Source organism: Bos javanicus, chromosome 17 (assembly GCF_032452875.1).
Source record: "Bos javanicus breed banteng chromosome 17, ARS-OSU_banteng_1.0, whole genome shotgun sequence".
In the NCBI taxonomy this organism is placed as follows: Eukaryota; Metazoa; Chordata; class Mammalia; order Artiodactyla; family Bovidae; genus Bos; species Bos javanicus.
Window position 1 is genome coordinate 41,122,400 of NC_083884.1, and position 23,663 is coordinate 41,146,062.

The following is a 23,663-nucleotide window of genomic DNA, read 5'->3' on the forward strand; positions in this document are numbered from 1 at the left end:
CTTCACACTTCAGTAAGGCTGGACTTTTATTCACATTTAGTTATTATGTCTGCAGTGCAGTCAGGAGATTTTGCATAATTGCTTAAGGTTTTATTTTACCATTTTCCCAATGACTGATCTTCATCAGGATGGTGAATTATTTTCACACTGGTTTGTAATAAGGAAGCTAACATACTGTTTGATTACTTCTCAGTTCATGGAGGTGACGTTTGAGAGAGGCACATTCTCTCCTTCATAGTGCTGTGTTATTTGCTCAGAGCTAATATTATTATTCTGACTACTTGCTATATTTAAAAGGTAAACTCTTTTTTAAATTGAAGTATAGCTGATTTACAATGTTAATTACTGATGTACAGTAAAGTGACTCAGTTAAACATATATATATATACATTCTTTTTCATATTTTTCAATGATTTATCATGGGATATTGAATATAGTTCCCTGTGCTGTATGGTAGGACCTTGTTGTTTATTCATCCTCTATATAATAGTTTGCTTCTGCTACTCCTAAAATCCTAATCCTTCCCTCCCCTGCACCCCTCCCTCTTGGCAAGCACCCGTCTGTTCTCTAGTTTGTGAGTCTGTTTCTGTTTCATACATAGGTTCCTTTGTGTCATAGTTTAGATTTCACGTATAAATAATATCATCTGGTATTTGTCTTTCTCTTTCTGACTTACTTGGTTCAGTATGATAATCTCTAGTTTCATCTATATTGTGCAGATGGCATTATTTCATTTTTTTTTATTATGATACCATTTTATTTTGTAGCTCATATATGCATATGTCTTTCCATTTTAAGGAAATACTAGAAATGGAAAAGGTTTTAGATATGAAAAAGCATTTTAAACATATCACAGGCCAACAACTTTCTCAGTGCCTTTGCATGTTGCCTTTGTGAGGTAGTCACAGGCCACAGGTACAGTCCGGGGAGTGAAAACCGTTTACAAGCCTGTCCAGAGGAAGAGCACAAAACACAGAACACATTTTTTGAATCTCAAAACCTTTACCTGAATTATTATTGTCTGAGTTACTTACTAATAATTCAACTTGTTCTTCCTTCTGTTTGAAAATGCTGCTGTATATTTGAGCATGTTTTGCTCATTTTCTGAAGAATACTTTATATTCTGGATGAATTCTGTATTCTGTGGTGTTTCCCTCTGCCACCTGAATTCAACATGTCTGGATTCCAAAACATCATTCTCCTCCTGAAACCAGCTCTTCTTTTTTCTTCCTTAATTCTATTTTACCATCCTCTCATGAATCTAGCTTTTAGTCATATTTGAAATTGTCCAACTTTTTTTAATCCCTTACACCCAAGCTGTGACGATGCTGTCTGCAGAGTGCCTCAAGAACCGATTTTCTGCCTCCCATGCCTACCCTCCTCTGATGCCACGCTATCACTCTATTCCTCCGATTGTGGAAGGACACACCACATCTCCTTCCTCCCTTAGCCCCTCCCCTTTCTACTGCGCTATGTATTGTTCCAGCCAGTGGAGCTTCTTAAAGAGCAGTTTCGAATCTGCAATTTTTTCTCTTTTATTTTTAATTGGAGGATAATTGCTTTACAATGTTGTATTGATTTCTGCCATACAACAGCATGAATTATCCATAAGTATGCATGTATCTCCTCCCTCTTGAACCTCCCTCCCACCCTCGCCCCCAATCCCACCCCCTAGGTCATCACAGAGCACCAGGCTGAGTTCCCTGTGTTAATAGGACAACTTCCCACTAGCTGTCTGCTTTACATATGGTAATGGATATATTTCAATGCTGCTTGATTCATCCCACCCTCTCCTCCTGCTGTGTCCACAAGTCCGTTCTCTACATCTGCATGTCTATTCCTGCCCTGCAAATAGGTTCACCACTACTGTTTTTCTAGATGCCATATATATGCGTTAAGATACAGTATCTGTTTTTCTCTTTCTGACATACTTCACCCTGTATAACAGGCGCTAGGCTGAAATCTACATTTTAAAGGACTCAGTTAAGATAATTAGTCTTCATCAAAAAGCCTATAAATAACGAATGCCAGAGAGGGTGTCGAGAAAAGAAAACCCTCCTACACTGTCAGTAGAAATGTAAATTGGTACAGCCACTGTTAAAACAGTATAGTTTCCTTAAAAACTAAAAATAGAGCTACCATATGACCCAGCAATCCCATTTCTAAGCGTATACCCAGAAGTGATGAAAACTCGAATTCAAAAAGGTACATGTATCCCAAAGTTTATAAAAGTATTATTTGCAATAACCAAGACATGGAAACAACCCAAATGTCCATCAACAGATAAATAGATAAAGAAGATATGGTACATATATATGATTGACTAGTACTCAGCCATAAAAAAGAATGGAATAATGCCATTTGCAACAACATGGATGGACTTAGAGATTAGCATACTAAGTGAAATGAAGTCAGTCAGGGAGAGAAAGGCAAATATCATTATGATATCACTTTTATGTGGGATCTAAGAAATGATACAAATAAATTTATTTAAAAACAGAAATAGACTCACAGACAAGGAAAACAATCTTATGGTTACCAAAGAGGAGATGGGGGAGAGAGAGGAGGAAAGATAAATTAGGAGCTTAGGTTTAACATATATATATTACCGTATATAAAATAAATAAACTTCCTAGTGTGTATCACAGGGAACCATATTCAGTATCTTGTAATAAATGTGTAATGGAAAAGAATCTGAAAAAGAATATATACACATCATATATATCAATATCTATATAAATATATATATACATATGAATCACTTTGTTGTACACCTGAAAGCAATACAACATTGTAAATCAACTATACTCCAATTTAAAAAATTAAGGAAATGAAGGTAATAGATCTTCAGAGGAAGACTGATATACTGAGAGAATGAATTATTAGCTACTCCTCGCCACCATTTGTATTGGATGAACTTGGATCAGATGTGTAATTGCACAGGAGTCCTCATCCAGGAGTCTCGTTGGTCAATATCTTTTCTAATGTTGTCAGCCTGTTGGGGTAAAATATTGGGCTATGCAGAATTAGAGAAGCAGGATTCATTTGTGTCTCTCTGGCCCTGAAAATGTCCTAACCTTTACTCTTAAGAATAGTCTTTTATTACAATTTGAAATTTTAATTAAAAAATTTTAGTTTTATATTGGAGTATAGTTGATTTACAATGTTGTGTTAGTTTCAAAGTGAGTTGGTTATACATACACATGTATCTATTCTTTTCCAAGCTCTTTTTGCATATAAGTTCTTACAGAATGTTGAGTACAGCTCCCTGTGCTATACAGTAGGTCCTTGTTGGTTATCTATTTTATACATAGTAGTGTGCACGTGTTAATTCCAAGCTCCTAATTTATCCGTCCTACCTTTTCCCTTTGGTAACCATAAGTTTGTTTTCCATGTCTGTGAGTCCAACTTTTTTTGTAAGTAAATTCATTGTGTCATTTTTTTTTAATTCCACATATAAGTGATATGATATTTGTCTTTGTCTGACTTACTTCCCTTAGTATAATAATCTCTAGGTACATCCATGTTGCTACAAATGACATTATTCCATTCTTTTTTCAATTACTGGGTAATATTCCATTGTGTATATACACTATATCTTCTTTATCCACTCCTCTGTCAATGGACATTTAGGTTTCCTCCAGGTACTGGCTATTGTGAATGTGCTGCTGTGAATACAGGGCTGCAAGCATCTTTTCAGAATATGGTTTTCTCTGGATATATGCCTAGGAGTGGGATTGCTGGATCATATAGTAGTTCTGTTTTAAGCCTTTTAAGGATGACCATCTAATTTTTAACATCATGGAATACATATAACACTCCAAAATTATAATGTACATTACATTGGAGTAAACAGGAGGAGATCTGGGGGCAAATTATATCATGTTGAGTGAAAAGGTCCATTACGCTTATTTTATATAACTACATTCTTCATGGATATTAAATAATGAATGCACTTAAAGTTTCAAAATGTCTTTTTGAGGAGAAACTTGTACTTGATTTCATGAGTATAACATTTGAACATTAAGTTACTTGCTTTCAATGGTTATATTTAATTCCTGATTGATACTTTAGGATGGTAATCTCTTCACGTCCTTGATGGTCACCATCAAAGGAAAATTTTGTTCATGTAGATATAAGACTTAAAATATTAAAGCCATTTTTTCAACTATTCCAGTAAAGAATTTGTAACAGCTGAAATTGTATTTCAAGTAGATCTTCCTTTTTTCTCCTCAGAGATGTAACTTTAAGATTGTTTTTACTGTTAATGGATTTTGAATCTACTTGAACTATTCTGTATCAGAATTTCAAAGTAACATTGAGGCTCTAATTTTCAGAATGTGGGTGCATCTTTAAGGACATTACCTGAAGCTAGTTTGAATCAGAAAAGCAGCAAATTAGCAGCAATCCCACAGAAAAATTACAAATGTGTGAAAAGCAAAAGCTGAGAGCCACTGCCTAGGTGGTTCCTGCCAAGAATTTTGTCTGCCTCTCTGTCCCCACTCCCATCCCTGCTAGGACACTTAGGGCTGCCTGCTATGCTCCGGGGGCATCTGGGACATGAATTCAGTGGTTCTGTAGGCCCCTTGTCCATCATGGGCAGCAATGATGTGATAGTTGATGGCTGAAGGAGACACCCAGGTGCTGGAGCATCCAGCACTGATTCACTGCACGGTAGGGACATAGCAATGACTGACTGTAACTCCTCCTGCTTGCTGCTTGTACTGGAAAGGCTGCTGGTCCAGTCCTCACTCTGCTAGGATCCCTCTTAGGTCCACTCCCAGAGATGCTTGTGAGCGGAGGGAACGGGGACCTAGGAGCTCTCTGCCAGCGCACAGCCCTGTAGGCTTGGGGGAGCATGTCTCAGTACACCAGAGTGAAAGTGTCAATCATTCAATTGTGTCTGACTCTTTGCCACTGCAAGGACTGTAGCCCACCAGGCTCCTCTGTCCATTGAATTCTCCAGGTAAGAATATTGGAGTAGCCATTCCCAGCATACCCTAACCCCTCTCTAAAACACCAGCACAACAGGCTTCCCCTGGGAGTTCTCTCTTCTTAAATAAAGACATTTCAGGGATGAATGGATTAAGACACCCTGCCAAGGGACATTTTCCCAGGCTGGGTTGAATAGTTTGGGATTGTCTCAGGCTTTTCAACCCAAGTTTGCACAGCATCACTCTCATGTCACTGGTAATGATGCCTTTGGGAGCTAATTAAAAATAAATTCCACAGGATGGAAATCATGCCTCCACTGTGTTCCTTCCCAGTGGTTCTTCTCCTGGGAGCTCCCCATCCTAGGAACTCCCATCCTGACCAGTTTGCTGCTGATGTGCCTGGTTTTCAGATTGACCACTCCACAACCTCCTACTGGTCCTCAATTCCAGGTTCCTCTTACAACTATGTGAGACCCAATTCCTACTGCAAATCCAGATTCCCTAACATTCACTGCAACTCTCCTGCCCTATTTGAATCCTGTCTCATACATCTTGCCCTCTATATACCTCTATTTCTCTAACTTCCTTTCCTCAGTCTATTTCTTTCCCCAGAAACTCTTTCTCTCCCCATTTGTGACAGGAGAAACCCTAGCCAACCTTTGAAGATTCACTTCCAATACTGATTCCTTCCTGAAGTCTTCCTGGTCATCCCAAGTAGACCATCCCAGATGGTCATCCCATTTCTCTTTTGCATTCTGCACACTTGTTCTTTTTATGTTATCCTTTCCTTCTTTTTTATGGTAAGTCATTTTATTCTTCCTAATAGAAAGCAAATCACTTTGAAGACAGAAACTATGACTTAATCCCCTTGTATCCTACTTAGCATTCAATGAATATTTACTGAATTGTATTGACTGTAGATATAGAAATAATATCTCTTAGTTTAGTGATTAGCCCAAAGATGTGGTAAGGAGTCAGTTAATCTATTAAACATATTTGAGGAAAATCTGGTATTACCTAATAGGCAAAGATCACTAATAAAGTATCTATCCTATGCTCTCAATGTGTCATTCCAAGATTGTTTTTATAATGTGATGTAGATAATGCAGAGTGGGGTATTTAATTTTCCTTCTTCAAAAACAATGCCAAAATGATTTTACAATTAAGCTCATGATCATTCAAACTCAACTGATTTTTGGGCTTTGTTGTTGTTACATCAAGGAATTAATGCATATGTTTCTGTACATGACATTTTACACAAAGTTCTAATATATAAAATAAGCAATAAAAAAGCTCTTTAACAACAATAGCAGCAGCGACAATGAAACAAAAAGAAAACAGATAAAAGTGGAGCAGCCTAGAATAATGCTGGCATGAAACTGCCCTTCCCTCACCAACCTGCAGCATCAGGTTCTTCTGCAGAGGCAACAGTTCAGTGGTACACAGTTTAGAAACTGCCAACCTGGCATGTTCCCTTCTGAGGGTTAAATCTCATTGTGTAAAGACACGGCGGTCAGTCATGCAGTCCTTCAGGCCATATCTACCACCTACTGAGCTGGACTGTGACTTTTAGAAAGATTGCCAGATGACTTTTTAAAAAATTCTATTCTATTCGGTTTTATTCTATTCTGTTCTATGTTATTTGTGGTCCTGCCCCATGGCATGTGGGATCTTTATCCCCTCAACAGGGATCAACCTGTGCCCCCTGCAGTGGAAGCAGAGCCCTCATCACTGTATTGCCTGGGAAGTCCTCCCAGATGATTTTATAAGCACTCAGGTTTGAGAAGCATCCCTTTGGAAGATTTAGGGGATGTTAAGATAGGAATGGAGACCAAATAAGAATTGATGCACAGTAGACACAGGTTATGTGCCAGAAAATTTGGAACACTCAGCAGTGGCCATAGGACTGGAAAAGATCAGTTTTCATTCCAATCCCAGAGAAAGGCAATACCAAAGAATGTTCAGACTACCACACAATTGCACTCTTCTCACATGCTAGCAAAGTAATGCTCAAAATTCTCCAAACCAGGCTTCAACAGTACGTGAACCGTGAACTTCCAGATGTTCAAGCTGGATTTAGAAAAGGCAGAGGAACCAGAGATCAAATTGCCAACATTGATTGGATCATGGAAAAAGCAAGAGAATTCTAGAAAAACATCTACTTCTGCTTCATTGATTACACTAAAGACTTTGACTGTGTGGATCACAACAAATGGTGGAAAATCCTTAAGAAGATGGGAATACCAGACCACCTTACCTGCCTCCTATGAAACCTATATGCAGGTCAAGAAGCAACAGTTAAAACCAGACATGGAACAAAGGACTGGTTCAAAATTGGGAAAGGAGTACGTCAAGGCTGTATATTGTCACCCTGCTTATTTAACTTATATGCAGAGTACATCATGAGAAATGCTGGAGTGGATGAAGCACAAGCTGGAATCAAGATTGCAAGAAGAAATATAATAACCTCAGATATGCAGATGACACCACATTTATGGCAGAAAGTGAAGAACTTTAAAGAGCCTCTTGATGAAAGTGAAAGAGAAGAGTGAAAAAGTTGGCTAAAACTCAACATTCAGAAAACTAAGATCATGGCATCTGGTCCCATCACTTCAAGGCAAATAGATGGGGAAACAATGGGAATAGTGACAGCCTATTTCTTTGGGGCTCTGAAATCACTGCAGATGTTGACTGCAGGCCTGAAATTAAAGAAGCTTGCTCCTTGGAAGAAAAGTTATGACCAACCTAGATAGCATATTAAAAAGCAGAGATATTACTTTGCCAACAAAGTTCCATATAGTCAAAGCTATGGTGTTTCCAGTAGTCATGAATGGATGTGAGAGTTGGACTATAAAGAAAGCTGAGCACTGAAGAATTGATGGTTTTGAACTGTGGTGTTGGAGAAGACTCTTGAGAGTCCCTTGGACTGCAAGGAGATCCAACCAGTCCATTCTGAAGGAGATCAGCCCTGGGATTTCTTTGGAGGGAATGATGCTGAAGCTGAAACCCCAGTACTTTGGCCACCTCATGCGAAGAGTTGACTCATTGGAAAAGACTCTGATGCTGGGAGGGATTGGGGGCAAGAGGAGAAGGGGACGACAGAGGATGAGATGGCTGGATGGCATCACTGACTCGATGGACGTGAGTCTGAGTGAACTCTGGGAGCTGGTGATGGACATGGAGGCCTGGCGTGCTGCAATTCATGGGGTTGCAAAGAGTCGGACACGACTGAGCGACTGAACTGAACTGAACTGAAACTGAGTTATAAAGTTGAAACTAAAAGAGGTAACAGCTTCCCTTCTTCATAATTTAGTTCATTAATCAACTGTTTTTATTGGCATATAGTTGATTTACAATGTTTCAGGTATACAGCAAAGTGATTCAGTTATATATACATAAGTATAGATAGATTCTTCTTCAGATTCTATTCCACTATACGTTACTACAAGATATTCAATATAGTTCTCTGTGCTATACAGGAGGTCCTTGTTGCTTATCTATTTATATATAGTAGTGCATATATGTTAATCACAAACTCCCAATTTATCCCTCACTTCACTCACTCTGTTGTTGAATGCTAAGTTGTGTCTCACTCTTTGGGACCCTCATCTGCCGCCAAGTAGTAATTGTCTACAGGATTTTTTCAAGTTTCTAAATATTCTTTTCTACCCTTGACCAGGGTGTTTAAAAATTCACCTCTTAAGATATGTTTATTTTTTATTTTTTACAATAAGTGTTAACATTTTTGAGCTAGCAGTCCTATCTCAGGCAGTCATCTTGGAAGTCATGAATGTTAATACTTTCCACATCTTTACCTTGGAGACATACAGAATATGTGAATCTCAGTCAAGGCATGCATAGCTGGTGGTAGTAAAAGCGATCCTGGAACACGGTTCTCCTAGAACCAGCGCTCCAGGAGGGCAGGGGTTTTGTCTCCATCACTGCTGCATCCTTTGTGCCCAAACAGTCCGTGGCACACAGTAGGAGCTCAATCAAGATTGCCTTTCCTGTTTGCCACACCTGCTTTTACACACACAGTCTGCCTTACACACCGATGTGCAGGGTTAGGTTAGGAAGTCAGGACAAGCTGTGTGGGGATGAGCACTGAATGACGGGGGCGTGGTCTGCTCTTAGTAACCCATTTGCGAGAGCGGATGTGGTGTTCTCCTTGGGTTCTGGTGCCTGAATTAGAAGTGTGCTCGGCTGTTCCCCATGGTAGGGGGAATCATCTCCCCATTCCGTGTCCGCGTCTTAATCCCTGGAATCTGAGACTGTCACCTTATACAGGCAGAAGGACTTTGTAGGTGAGATAAACACTGCAGCTCTGGAGGTGAGTGTCCTGAATTATCCAGGCTGGCCTGATGCAGTCCCTAGGGTCCTTACAAGAGTCAGGAGAGCACATGAGTGGTAGGAGATGGAACAAAGGGCTTCTTCTCATCTTCCTGTCTTAACCACTTGAGGCTTACCAGCTCTCTGAAATCCAATTTGAGGATGCCCATGAACAAGGCTGCCTCTTGCCACACCCTATTATCAACATCAAATCTAGCTCAGCCTGGCAGAAAAGATATAAACCTCATACCAGGCACGAGCTGGTGTGAACCATTCACACCTCACTCTACAGCACATTGGCAGCAGCCGTCCAGTTTGGAGACTGGCCACCCTCTCCTGGGAAGGAGCATTCAGATCCCTGTTACCAACGCTTTCTAACAGAAGATTGTATATTAAAAGTTCATCATAGTGATTTCTTTTTTTTATTTTAAATTTTATTTTATTTTTAGACTTTACAAAATTGTATTAGTTTTGCCAAATATCAAAATGAATCCACCACAGGTATACATGTGTTCCCCATCCTGAACCCTCCTCCCTTCTCCCTCCCCATACCATCCTTCTGGGTCGTCCCACCAGAGAGTCAGAATAAAGTAATGCAATAATGAGGCATCTTTCAGACACAGATAGACTTGAGTTCAAATATCCTTTCTATTGTCTACTAATCTCACTCAGTTTTGCCCTGAGCAAGATCAATTAATCTCTCTAAACTTGTTTTCTCATCAGAAAAATGAGAAGATTAATACTTGCCTTTAAAGGAGTGTTTTGAGGAATATATTATAACAAATGGAAATATTATGGAAGCATTATAGACATACCTAGCTTTATTGTGCTTCACTTTATTGCACTTTGCAGATACTGTGTGTTTTACAGACTGAAGGTCTGCGGCAATCATGCATCAAAAAATCCATCAGCTCCACTTTTCCAACAGTATTTGCTCCCTTCTTGTCTCTGTGTCAAGTTTTGGTAATTCCTACACAACTTCAAACTTTTCCATTTTTATTGTATTTGTCATGGTGATCTGTGATCCGTGATCTTTGTTATTACTGCAAATATTATGACACACTGAAGGCTCAGATGATGGTTAGTGTTTTTAGTAATAAAGCATTTTTAATCAAGATTATGTTTCATATATAGTGGCCACTATTCTTTGTTAATTAATTTTTATTGTAATATAGTTGATTTACGATGCTGTATTAGCTTCTGCATAGCAAAATGAGTCAACTCTACATATATCTCCTCCCTTTTGTATTTCCCTCCCATTCAGGTCACCACAGAGCATTGAGTACAGTTCCCTATACTAGTAGGTTCTCATTAGTTGTTTATTTTATGCATAGTATCAATAGTGGGCCTTTCCTGGTGGCTCAGTGATAAAGAATCCACTTGCTAATGTAGGAGTTGCGGGTTTGATCCCTGGGTCAGGAAGATCCCCTGGAGAAGGAGATGGCAACCCACTCCAGTATTCTTGCCTGGAGAATCCCACAGACAGAGGAGCCTGGCGGGCTACAGTCCATGGGATGGCAAAGAGTCAGCACAACTTAGCGACCAAACAACAATCAGTAGTGTATATGTGTCAACCCCAGTCTCTCCTCCTCCCACCCCACCCCCTTTCCCCTTGGTATCCATGCATTTTGGCTGCTATTCTTGATTACTCTGAAAGAAGGATAAATATCTAGAGGATAATTATTAACCAGAGTTGACTGGAAAGAGCTGTGAATTGACAAAAGACTTTTGTTTTGCAGCCATGTACTCTCTCAAGGTTGCCTGGGTAGCCTTTTCATGGAGCAGAAGTGTGTTCTGTTTGTGAAAGGGACGTCTCTTGGGTGTCCGGATGTGTGTGTGGGGTGACATTTGCAGGTGAGATACCTCCTTAATGTGCTTTACCTTCCAGATGGGCAGTTGTGGGTAAATCAGGTGCTGACACCACAGGAAGGGTGCCCACTGTGTTCTGTTCTGTAATTTTAGGGACATGGTGCATTTTGTCTCATTCAGCATAAACCTTGGCACTTGAGACCTTTTAAAGCAAACCTCAGTCCTTAAAAGTGTAGACCTGATTCTTCTAAGTGTAGACCTGATTCTTTTCACATTATCATTTCCCTTTAGAACCATCTCCTTTGCGGTCTTAACTCTGAACAGATAGGCCTGGTCTGTAACTCTTAGTCCCTTTTCAGTCCTCTATCTTTTTGAGTCTCAGAAGTTCAAGTTTCCTGACAAGCCAAAGACATAATGATTTAACTATTTTATTCTAATCACTTTACCAATTTTCTGATGCTGCTGCTGCTGCTGCTAAGTTGCTTCAGTTGTGTCTGACTCTGTGCGACCCCATAGACGGAAGCCCACCAGGCTCCCCCTTCCCTGGGATTCTTAAGGCAAGAACACTGGAGTGGGTTGCCATTTCCTTCTCCAATGCATGAAAGTGAAAAGTGAAAGTGAAGCCGCTCAGTCGTGTCCGACTCTTAGCAACCCCATGGACTGCAGCCTACCAGGCTTCTCCGTCCATGGGATTCTCCAGGCAAGAGTACTGGAGTGGGGTGCCATTGCCTTCTCCTATTTTCTGATGAGATTCATTTATATTTCAGCTAGCATTACTGTCAGACACAGCAATGTGCATGTCTGCCTGGAGTTTAAAGATAATTTCCAATCATTTTCCCCTTTGAAATTTCCTGCCATCCCTCTATTTCTTCTTCTGAAGATAGGAAGTACATTTTCTGTGTAAAATATCATTATGTGTTGCTGCTCTGTGACTTTAAATCAAACCTGGTTTCTGTCTTTTACTGTCACTGTAATACATTGCAAAAATTGTGTGAAATTTTGAAAAGTTTCCCAAGTTCTTTTCAGATATGGCACTTTTCCTCTGTCATGGGTTAATGAAGCTAGGCTTTCTGTTTGTTCTGTGAATTTCATTTAAAGAAAGTAATAGAGGAAACAAAACAGCAAATCTCTTAATTTTATTCCTGATCCAAGGCAATAAAAATACCTTGTTAGCTTATAAACACTGTTTTGGATTGTTTCACCATAATAAGAAACTCCACTTGCCCAAAGAAATAATAAACTGCCTTTCAGTTAGCTGTAAATGTGTGTCAACAAACTAGTGATGAATTGTCTTGGCAGGGCACAGTCACATTTTTATCCAGAAGAATTCCTTTTATTTTCACATGATAAACTTAGATGCTGGTGAAGTCTGGCCAAGTGCTTGAGGTGACATGGGTTGGAGGGAGCCTTTGGCAGAGAGTTTTTCTTCCTCTGATGGTTTCCAGTTGAATGAAGATCTCCCAGTAGGATTCACATCTACGTGAGGACATCCGCTGTGGGTCCAAGTCCATCATGGGAATGAAATTTGCTAGTGTTTGTTCACTGCAGACAAATAGAACCACAGCTCATAAGCAAACGCTGGTTAGCATGATGGCCAATGCTTTGTTTGTGAAGAAGCACACTTTATTTCATTTTCATTCTTGCAATCTGCTCCCCAGACAAATCCTTGCTATTTTAGTCACTGTCTGCCAGAAACGGACTTGACCAGTGTGGGGATGATTTTTCTGCTGGAGTCTTTGGGTTTTTAGATAAAAATTATTTGCCCCCACTAAGTTTATGAGTCTATTTTTCCCCAAGTAATTTACATTAGATACAGAGAACAAGGTTTCTTACCAGAAGCATTTAAATAGTTACTTTTAGAGACCCTTACTTAATGAGAAGTTTACTGGCCTTAGAGCCCTGGGTGCTGCCCCTCTCATAGGGTCAGGGCACTTGCCACCAGGAGTTCCTCTTTCTTCCCTCTGTGCCCTGCTTCACTACTTCCCCCCTCAGATTCTTCACAGGCTGGGGTTCAAGCTCCAGACCTGTCTTGGATGTTCAGGCATCTTCCCTGGGCTTCCCTGGTGGCTCAAACAGTAAAGAATTCACCTGAAATGCAGGAGATCCTGGTTTGATTCCTGGGTCAGGAAGATCTCCTGGACGAGAGCATGGCAACCCACTCCAGTTTTCTTGGGTGGATAATCCCATGGACAGAGGAGACTGGTGGGCTACAGTATATGAGGTTGCAATGAGTGAAACACAACTGAGTGACTAACACACACACACACATCCATCTTCCCCAGACAGATCACCCAAGATGCAACTAGTTTGAGTTGCTTCACCTGTGGCTGCAGGGCCAAGAGACATTGTTGGGGGTGTGGAGATGCAGCTTGACTTCCCCTCAGCTGTGCACAGAGGCCCCTTGGGAAACCAACTGGATGTGGGTGGTGATGGGTGGCATCTGGGGGACATAGGGACCTGGGGTTGCATTATTTCTGGGCTATAAATAATAGGGTAAAGCCTTGGGTGGAGAAGGAAGACACCATGAGAAGCTGAAGTGCACGTGTTTTTTTCTGTAAAATAGTTTATAAACAATGTGTAAAGGGAATGGATAGCATTGAGTTTAAATAAAAATACAAGGATCTACTGTATAGCACAGGGAACTCTGCTCAATATTCTGTAATAACCTAAATGGGAAGAGAATTTGAAAAAAGAATGTGCTGCTGTGCTTAGTTGCTCAGTCATGTCCCACTCCTTGTGACCCCTTGGACTATAGCCCACCAGGCTCCTCTCTTCATGGAGATTCTCTAGGCAAGAATACTGGAGTGGGTTGCCATGCAACCCAAGATCTAGGGGATCTCCCTGACCCAGGAATGGAACTGGGGTCTCCTACATTGTGGGTGGATTCTTTACCAGCTGAGCCACCCAGGGAAAAAAGAATAGATACATGTATGTGTTGGGCTTCCCTGGTGGCTCAGATGACAAAGAATCTACCTGCACTAGATTCCCTTGGACTTCGAGGAGATCAAACCAGTCAATCCTAAAGGAACTCAACCCTGAATATTCATTGGAAGGGCTGGAGCTGAAGCTGAAGCTGAAGCTCCAACACTTTGGCCACCTGATGTAAAGAGCTGACTCACTGGAAAAGACCCTGAAGCTGGAAAGATTGAAAGCAGAAGAAGAGGGCTATGAGGCTGAGATGATAGGATGGCATCATCGACTCCATGGATATGAGTTTGAGCAAACTCTGGGAGATAGTGAAGGACAGGGAAGCCTGGTGTGCTGCCTCCATGGGGTTGCAAAGAGTCAGACATGACTTAGTGACCAAACAACATGTATATGTATAACTGAATAACTTTTCTGTAACCTGAAACTAACACAGCTTAGTTAATAAGCTGTACTCCAATATAAAATAAGAAAATTTTAAAGTACATTGAGAAGATGATAGTCAAGTCAACCGCCAAGGTCAAGGGGTTTTAAATGAGGCACACTGGGCTTGCCCTGGTATCTCCTCCTTCTGGTGCCTTGCAGACTGCCCCAGAGTGTTCTGGTTGCAATGAGGAAGATTCCTAGGCCACCACCATCCAGCCGCAGTAGAAGTGAGACTGGCATTCGTGGTGTTGGAAAGCATCACAGGATTAGCTGAAGGCAATCATGGGTTCCAGGTTGATCAACAGGGAGAGGACAAACAAAGCTCTCCCATTACAGGTGCTCATTTTAATTTTCAGAGTTCAAGGTGAGAAGCCTTTTGTAGTAACAGGGAACTAGATTTAGGTTCTTGCCTGAATGATGAAAATTGGACATAATACATGAAACACTGGTTGATCAGGATGTGAGGCATCAAGTAACAAAGGACAGGAATCCCCAAGAGGGGAGAAATATGTGAGATCAGCTCTCAGCTGCCCCAGTTCACTACCAGAGAGAGTTTTCACGCTGTGGCAGAGGGAGGGGCCACCCAGGTGGAGTTCACTGTACCCTGAGTTGAGGAGATGGAGGTGACTGGAAAGCTGAGGCATGAATATTTATAGGGTGTTGTGCACAGTGAGGGGAGTCAGAGAAAGACAAATACTGCAGAGTGTCACTCACAGGTGGAATCTAAAAACGCTGAACTAGTAGAAACAGAGAGTAGTATGGTGGTTACCAGGAATTGGGGTTGGGGGGAAAAATTGGAGATTTTGGTTAAAGAATACAGACTTGTGACTAGAAGATGAATAAGCTCTGGAGAGTTCATGCACAGCATAGTGATTATAATCAACAACACTGTGTTACATACTTCAAACTTTTTAAGAGACTGTATCTTGATTTTTCTTACTGTAAAAAGCAATGATAATTACATGATGTAGCTGAGGCATAAAATAAAACTACAGTGGTCATCATGTTGCAATATATAAATATATTAAATCAATATGTACATCTTGAAATCACACTGTGTTATATGACAGTTATATCTCAATAAAAATATTTATAGGGCCAAGTACCTGAGAGAAGGGAGCTTCAGAGAACTTCAAAGAACTTCAGAGGGTCCCCTAGAGCCTTCCCCTGTCTATAGACCAGTCTTGTGTGTAAGGAAATTACCTGAGGTCAAGGGGGAGAAAGACACCCTGAAGATTCAGAAGGTACAATTCGCACATCTGAACACTCACATAAAAGGCAGAAATTCTCCCATTGAATAAAAAAGCAATGTGCTTGGAACCTAAAATGGAAACCATGAAAGAACAATCAAGTATTTTGTAAATCAAAGCTTATTTGCTTGGGACTTCCCTGGTGGCTCAGTGGTAGAGAATTTGCCTGCCAATGCAGAAGACACGGGTTTGATCCCTGTTTTGGAAGGCTCCCACATGCCGTGAAACAACTAAGTCTGTACGCCACAACTATTGAACCTGTGTTCCCGGCCCGGGAACCACAACTACTGAAGCCTGAGTACCCTGGAGACTGTGCTCTGCAACAAGAGAAGTCACTGCAATGAGAAGCTTGCACACCCCAACTAGACAGTAGCTCCCACTCTCCAAAACTAGAGAAAAGCCCATGCAGCAACAAAGACTCAGCACAGCCGAAATAAATAAATAAACAAATACATTAAAAAAAAATAAAGCTTATTTCCCTGAATTAAGAAAAAAATTACTTTGTCTATAAGGAAAATGGATTCTTGACCATTGGGAAGCTCTGCATAATTTTGTAAAACATACCAAAATTAAAATATAGTTGTTTTCAGTTCTATCTGTGTTCTGATGAAATGAATCACATATGAGCGATTAACATTTTTTTCAACATTTCTTCAGTTCTCATCGAAAATTGTGGATCAATAGTTATGTGCCACAAAAAATTTCCGTATCTTTTGATGTCATGGAGCTTAGTGTTTCCATGGACAGGATTTTTTTGTTTGTTTTTTGCTGGTAAAAGGTCTACTGAGTTTTCAGTACCGTCTGAACAACAACAACAACAACAACAAAAGATTTGTTAAAGCTTTCCAGAGTCTTTGGAGTCTATGCTTAGGTTATTGGATGAGTGTTAGTTTATGAACTGAATTCAATATTCAGCTAGGTCAGGACATTAAACATCCTTGCGGAGTTGGCTGTAAGCCAGGGACTTACCTTGCATCCTCAGAACTCGGTAGTGTAGGCTCTATTATTATCCTTTTCATCTTTATAGATGCGGAAACTGAACTCCAGAGACAGTAAGGAACTAACCCAAGGTCCTCAGTAAGTGACTCAGCATGAATCTTCCTTATTCTGATTGAGAAGCCAATTACTCTAATTCACTAATAGTGTGTTGGCACTGGCATTGCATTTTTATTTCAGTCTTTCACAGCAGCGAGGGAGATGTAAACCTCTTATATTTGGGCTGAATTTGTCAGCCAGTACAGCACGTGGGCTTCCCAGGTGACTGGGAAAGAACCTGCCTGCCAGTGCAGGAAACATGAGAGACAGGTTCAATCCCTGGGGCAGGAAGATCCCCTGAAGGAAGGCACAGCAACTCACTCCAGTATTCTTGTCTGGAGAATCCCATGGGCAGAGGAGTCTGACAGGTTACGGTCCATAGGGTTGCACAGAGTGGGACACGACTGAAGCGGCTTAGCACAGCACGGCATGGCAAGTGGATTCTGAATGAAACGCCTCAGCTGAGGATCCATCTGCCCTCTTGCTGTGTGCTCAGGTCCAGGATATTTCACTGGTGGACACGAAACTCACATGACCCTTGGCGAGGGAGCCAACAGAACATGGCCATTTCTTTTTACTTAGCTCTTCATAAATTATTCTAGAATGATATTCCTTTCCCCTCTTATGCCATATTTCTAAATGTCCATGGATTCCACTCAAAATAATACATTGATATCTTTATTTCTGTAATAATACACACATTTATTTCAACATAATAAAAAGCTTTTATTGATAATAAAAGTATGTGGAATGCCAACATAGTCAGCTGGGGCTGCTGTAACAAAATACCACAGATTGGGAAAAATATCAATAACCTCAGATATGCAGATGACACCACCCTTATGGCAGAAAGTGAAGAGGAATTAAAAAGCCTCTTGATGAAAGTGAAAGAGGAGAGTGAAAAAGTTGGCTTAAAGCTCAACATTCAGAAAATGAAGATCATGGCATCTGGTCCCATCACTTCATGAGAAATAGATTGGGAAACAGTGGAAACAGTGTCAGACTTTGTTTTGGGGGGCTCCAAAATCATTGCAGATGGTGATTGCAGCCATGAAATTAAAAGATGCTTACTCCTTGGAAGGAAAGTTATGACCAACCTAGATAGCATATTCAAAAGCAGAGACATTACTTTGCCAACAAAGGTCTGTCTAGTCAAGGCTCTGGTTTTTCCTGTGGTCATGTATGGATGTGAGAGTTGGACTGTGAAGAAAGCTGAGTGCCAAAGAATTGATGCTTTTGAACTGTGATGTTGGAGAAGACTCTTGAGAGTCCCTTGGAGTGCAAGGAGATCCAACCAGTCCATTCTGAAGGAGATCAGCCCTGGGACTTCTGTGGAAGGAATGATGCTAAAGCTGAAACTCCAATACTTTGGCCGCCTCATGCAAAGAGTTGACTCATTGGAAAAGACTCTGATGCTGGGAGGGATTGGGGGCAGGAGTAAAGGGGACAACAGAGGATGAGATGGCTGGATGGCATCACCGACTTGATGGACGTGAATCTGAGTGAACTCCGGGAGTTGGTGATGGACAGGGAGGCCCGGCATGCTGAGATTCATGGGGTCGCAAAGAGTCAGACACGACTGAGTGACTGAACTGAACTGAACTGGGTGACTTAAGCAACAGACATTTATTTCTCACAGTTCTGGAGGCTGGGATATCTGAGAGCAGGGTGCCAGCATGATCGGTTTCTGGAGAAGACTCTCTTCCTGGATTGCAGTCGGCCACTTTTCCCTGTGTCCTCACATGGTGAGGATTGAGAGACAGTGCCTTCTTGTGTCTCTTCTTATAAGGGTACTAACTCCATCACAAAGGCTGCATTCTCATGACCTTATCTCAACCTAATTATCTTCCAAGAAGTCCCATTGCTAAATAATATTTCATTGGGTATCATGGTTTCAACATACACATTTTGGTGGAGATATAAGTCAGTCTGGGCTTCCCTGGTGGCACAGTGGTAAAGAATCTGCCTGCCAATGCAGGAGATGCAAGTGACTCCAATTCGTTCCCTGAATCAGGAAGATCCCCTGGAGCAGGATGGACAGAGGAGCCTGGTGGCTACAGTCCATGGAAGTGCAAAAATATCACTGAGCAATTGAACACACACACACATCAGTCCATAGCAGTGCCTATTTTATTTTTTCACCATTGTCTTCTCATATAAACTAACCTTAATTTGGTTCAAAGAATTTTGTTAAAGTGTTAAAAGAATTTGAAAAATAAATTCATTTTACTTAATTTTTAAAAAGGTGATACCTTTCTGATTTTTTCAGTGATCAGAAAAACATTTATTCTAGTGCTGCTACAAATAGTGTGTTGGACATAAAAACAGATACTGGAGACTTTTCTTAGTACAGTCATCGTTCAGTGTCCATAGGTTGCATGGGGGGTGTGGATTGTTCCAGGACAGCTCCCACTCAGACACCAAAATACACTGATGCTCAAGTCCAGTACATGAAGTGCTGTTGTATTTGCACATAACCTCTGCACAGCCTCCCCAAAACTAATGGCTCAGCTGGTAAAGAATCTGCCTGCAATGTGGGTGACCTGGGTTCTATCCTTGGGTTGGGAAGATCCCCTGGAGAAGGGAAAGGCTACCCACTCCAGTATTCTGGCCTAGAGAATTCTATGAATTGTATAGTCCATGGGGTCACAAAGAGTTGTTTGCGACTGAGCTACTTTCACTTTCTGCACATCCTCCCAAATACTTTAAAACATCTCTAGATTACTTATAATCCCTAATACAATGTAAATGCTATGCAAATAGTTGTAAATACAATGCAAATGTTATGTAAATAGTTGCCAGCACATTTGCCAAGTTCAAGTCTTACTTTTTAGAACTTTCCGGAATTTAAAAAATGTTTTGAAATACTTTTGTTCTCTGATTGGTGAAATCTGTGGATGAGGAACCTGTGAATATGGAGGCCTGGTTATATTAAATTTGTTCTTATGTCTAATTTTGTAACCTGAATCTTTGTGACTTTCTGATTTACATAAAAAGACATATGCATTTCAAAAAGTAATTGATCTCAGTAACTCCTATGGACAAATCAATCTGGATAAATGTCACACAGTAATATAAGTTTAAAAAAGGAAATACTGCACCAAAAATGATGTGGTACCTGAACAAAAGAGTGATATTACAAAGCCCAATTCAGCAACAGAGAATAATGCCATCCAGAGGATGGGCAGTGTGAGTGGCAAACAGCAAAATCACTGATTGCAATTAGTCCATCAAATATTTTCTTAAAAGTCATCTCCTTCACTTCCCCTCCTCCTCTTCCATTTTCTCCTCCTCTTCCTTCTAAAGCCTTTAAAATAATTCATGGATTCTGATTCTCTTAGAATGGATTGTGAAATTTAGTAACAACTGGTTAAGTGTAATACAAGCCATGCAATTTGTACAATATACTATTGTGTGTTACATTTGTGTAATATACCATAGTAGAAGGCTTCACAGCTACCCATGATTTCAGGGTGTCAAAGAGGCTCAGAAAGTTCTGCAGCTGGTTCAGGTTCAGAGTTAACATGAGATTAACTATCAGCTCAGGCCTTTGACCTCAAGCCCATGCTTGTAACCATTGTATTAGCATGATTCATTCAGGTATGCATATCTTTATTATTCAGAGGCAATTTTCAGGTTCCCCTGGCAGATTTGCAGCAGGGTCTACATTGCCTGTGAACTGAGAGTGTCAGTTTCAGCTGGCTTGCTCCATCCAGCTCCTGGCCTCTCACTGTGAGAAAACTGATTGGTTACACTGTTTCTCTATTCAGATCAATTAGATTCTTTCACCCTTAGGGTTGGTTGCAAACAGCAATTTGAAACTATAAATATTAAGTATCAAAAGACAAATGGTTTCACTTATTGGGACTTGGAAAGTGTCCTGGAACATATCTCCAAATAAAGAACATTCTTTATTATGGCTGGATGGAAAGTTTAAGGCATAAATTTAAGGCTGATGTTAATATCTATTGCCTATGTTAAGAGGGTGTGGAGTTTGACTTTCTTGATGCCTCAGAATTGTGGCTGAAACCCAAAGCTGAGGACACAAGGCACTGAGTACTCCTAAGCTCTTATGAGCTGCCAGGACTTGCTAAGTGGCCTTTGTCCTGAATGCCACCACTAGTTACCATCTCTTTTCCACATCCACCCTCCCCACTTGCATTCCCTCACATTGTCTGGGAATTTGAGGAAGGCAGGACATTCACAGTTTATGACTGGAGGTTCCTCCCTCCCTGCCCTTGCAGAAAGAGACAGTGGTGCTTTTCCATCCACAGAGCCAAGTCAGTCACCTTCAGTAAAATTCTATGAAGACTGGAGTGTCTTAAAAAAAGGGGGACTAACATCTTGTTTATTCCTCTGGATATTTACTTAGTTGCAGAATCTGCAGACTTATTCTGTTGCTAAAAGTATGAGTGCTTTTGAAAGACACTAGAATATGCCACCTGGAAGCCTACCACATTGGCATAAGGACTATTTTGAGCCAAAGGCAATGGAGAAAAAGCAAACACTGGAGGAGATCTCTGTCCTCCCTGCATCTGCCTATAAGCAGAACATAGAAAAAACACATTCTGGTGCACCGTGAGAACAGATTCATTCAGAGTGTGAAATATGGGCAAAGCAACACAGTAGGTAAAGTCATTTTTTTCAAAATCAAATATGTGGAAACTGAAGGGGATCAGAATATGCTGCCCAAAATATACTACATTGGCATAAAGATTCTTTTGAGTTGAAGGCAATTGAGAATCAACAGATGCAGGGAGAATTCTCCCTTCTTTCCTTATCTGCCTAAATTTCCCTTTGAAAAAGGGTATAAATTTCCTTTCCCACCACACCAGAAGAAAACAACTTATCACTGAAGATGGGAAGTTGACACCAAGATGAGTCTGCATAAACTTACTAAATCTTACTAAAATATCTCTTATCTTCCATTAGTTCCCCCTATATTTCCTAGTCACTTTCCTATAATTTATTGTCCCTAGAAACCCAAGCCTTCTTTCCTTTGCTAAAAGGATATATACTACCCAACCCCAAGTCTAACCACTTCTTTGATTTTCACTTCTTTTCTCTGAACTCCTTTGCACAAAAATATTAATAAAAATTATGTCTTTTATCCTGTTAAATCTATCTTTTGTTAGATTAATTTGCAGGCCCCCAGGAACTGAATATAAGTGTGTAAAGCAAAGATTTTTCCTCTCCAAAAAGATTTTCCACTTCTCTTTTTAGTTCTCTTCCCCCATTTTGGGAGAAGAGGGAGATGCTTAAAACCATGTTTCCTGATATTTGAAGTCATGTCATGGTGACATTGAAGAAGATAAGTTGCCCCTTAGCAGGGCATTTGGAGACTGGGAGCATTTCAGACACAGAGGGGTCCAGTGGGAAACTTCACATGTACATCAGTCGTGTCTGACCCTCAGCAACCTCGTGGACTGCAGCCTTCCAGGCTCCTCTGTCCATGGGATTTTCCAGGCAAGAGTACTGGAGTGGGGTGCCATTGCCTTCTCCGATTAGACTGAACTAAAAGTTATAATAATATGGTTAAACAATGTGGTAAGATTCAACTTGATTAGAAAAGAAGAAAGCTCTCTCATTACATTTAAATACCTATTTAGAGAGAGAGAAACTGCAGGAAAATGTAGTCCATTATATTGGGAAAGGTTGGAGTAAGAAACCTGGAAAATGATATCTACCTGCCAGGTTTTCTTTATTTCATGCAGAAAAAAGAATGTATAATAAAGAGACTGTAAATACCACCATCGTGTTTCCACCTGTGCCTTTTTTCCATCCAGCAAGAAAAACTCTAAATAACTCCTGGTTAGATTTCCAAAGAGGCAAGGTTTGGAAAGAAGAATCTGTTCATTAAGAAGCAGGGTATAAAGAATACAGTTCTTTATCATTATCATAGTGATTTATGAATGCAGAAACCAACTAGCCCTAAGGTAAGTCAGGACGGGAAGAATTAGGAACGTTGACTTCTGCACAAGAACCACCTCCTCTAACTCAGTTAGTAAGTGCTGATGAACCAGCCTCAGTTACATCCTTAGTAAAATGAAGGAATTCGTGCAGAAGCATATAGTGTGGCTATATGCTGCAGCTGCTGCTGCTGAGTCTCTTCAGTTGTGTCCGACTCTGCGACCCCATTGACGGCAGCCCACCAGGCTCCCCCGTCTCTGGGATTCTCCAGGCAAGAACACTGGAGTGGGTTGCCATTTCCTATAGCAAGTACTAATAAAGGCAAAATTGGGCACTCAATTAGGCAGAATAGTGATATCATTATTGTCACTTTTTAAATTATATTAAATTTTTTTTAAACATTACTCATTGTTTACAAAAGTGTCTGGGTAAGAGAATGAATTATCCAAAATTTATTACTATTGTGGAAAAACAGCTAAAACTTCATGGCTCCCTCATTTAATGAAGGGTTGACATATCTGACTACTTAAAAACAATTGCATGGCAAATAAAGAAATAAAAGAAAAAACACATTGGAAAGGAAATGTTTCTATCTTGTATTTCTAATTTTTAAAGGGGGTACTAAAAACAGGAAAGAGAAATACCAACAGAGATATGAAAAGGGGCAAGTAATACCACATTTCAGACGTAAAAATTGAGTTTAATGATCTTTAAAGATCCTCAAACTCACTTACAATAGAAGAAGTGCAAATTAAAACTATATTGAGATACTAGTTTCCATTTATCAGGCTGACAACAATCCAAATATTTGGCAGCACATTCTGTTGGCAAAGTTTTGATGAACTAGACACTCTCATACAGAGCTGGTGGGAATGCAAAATTCTTGTATTCTCCTGGCAATATTTTTCCAAATTAAACATTTATTTATTCTTTGATCCAGTGTCCCAATTTCTAGGAGTATAATCCAAGAATACATTGATATAAATAGAACTGGTGTCAACCAAAGGTTATTCACTCTGTTATTTGTGTATATAATATGTGTTAT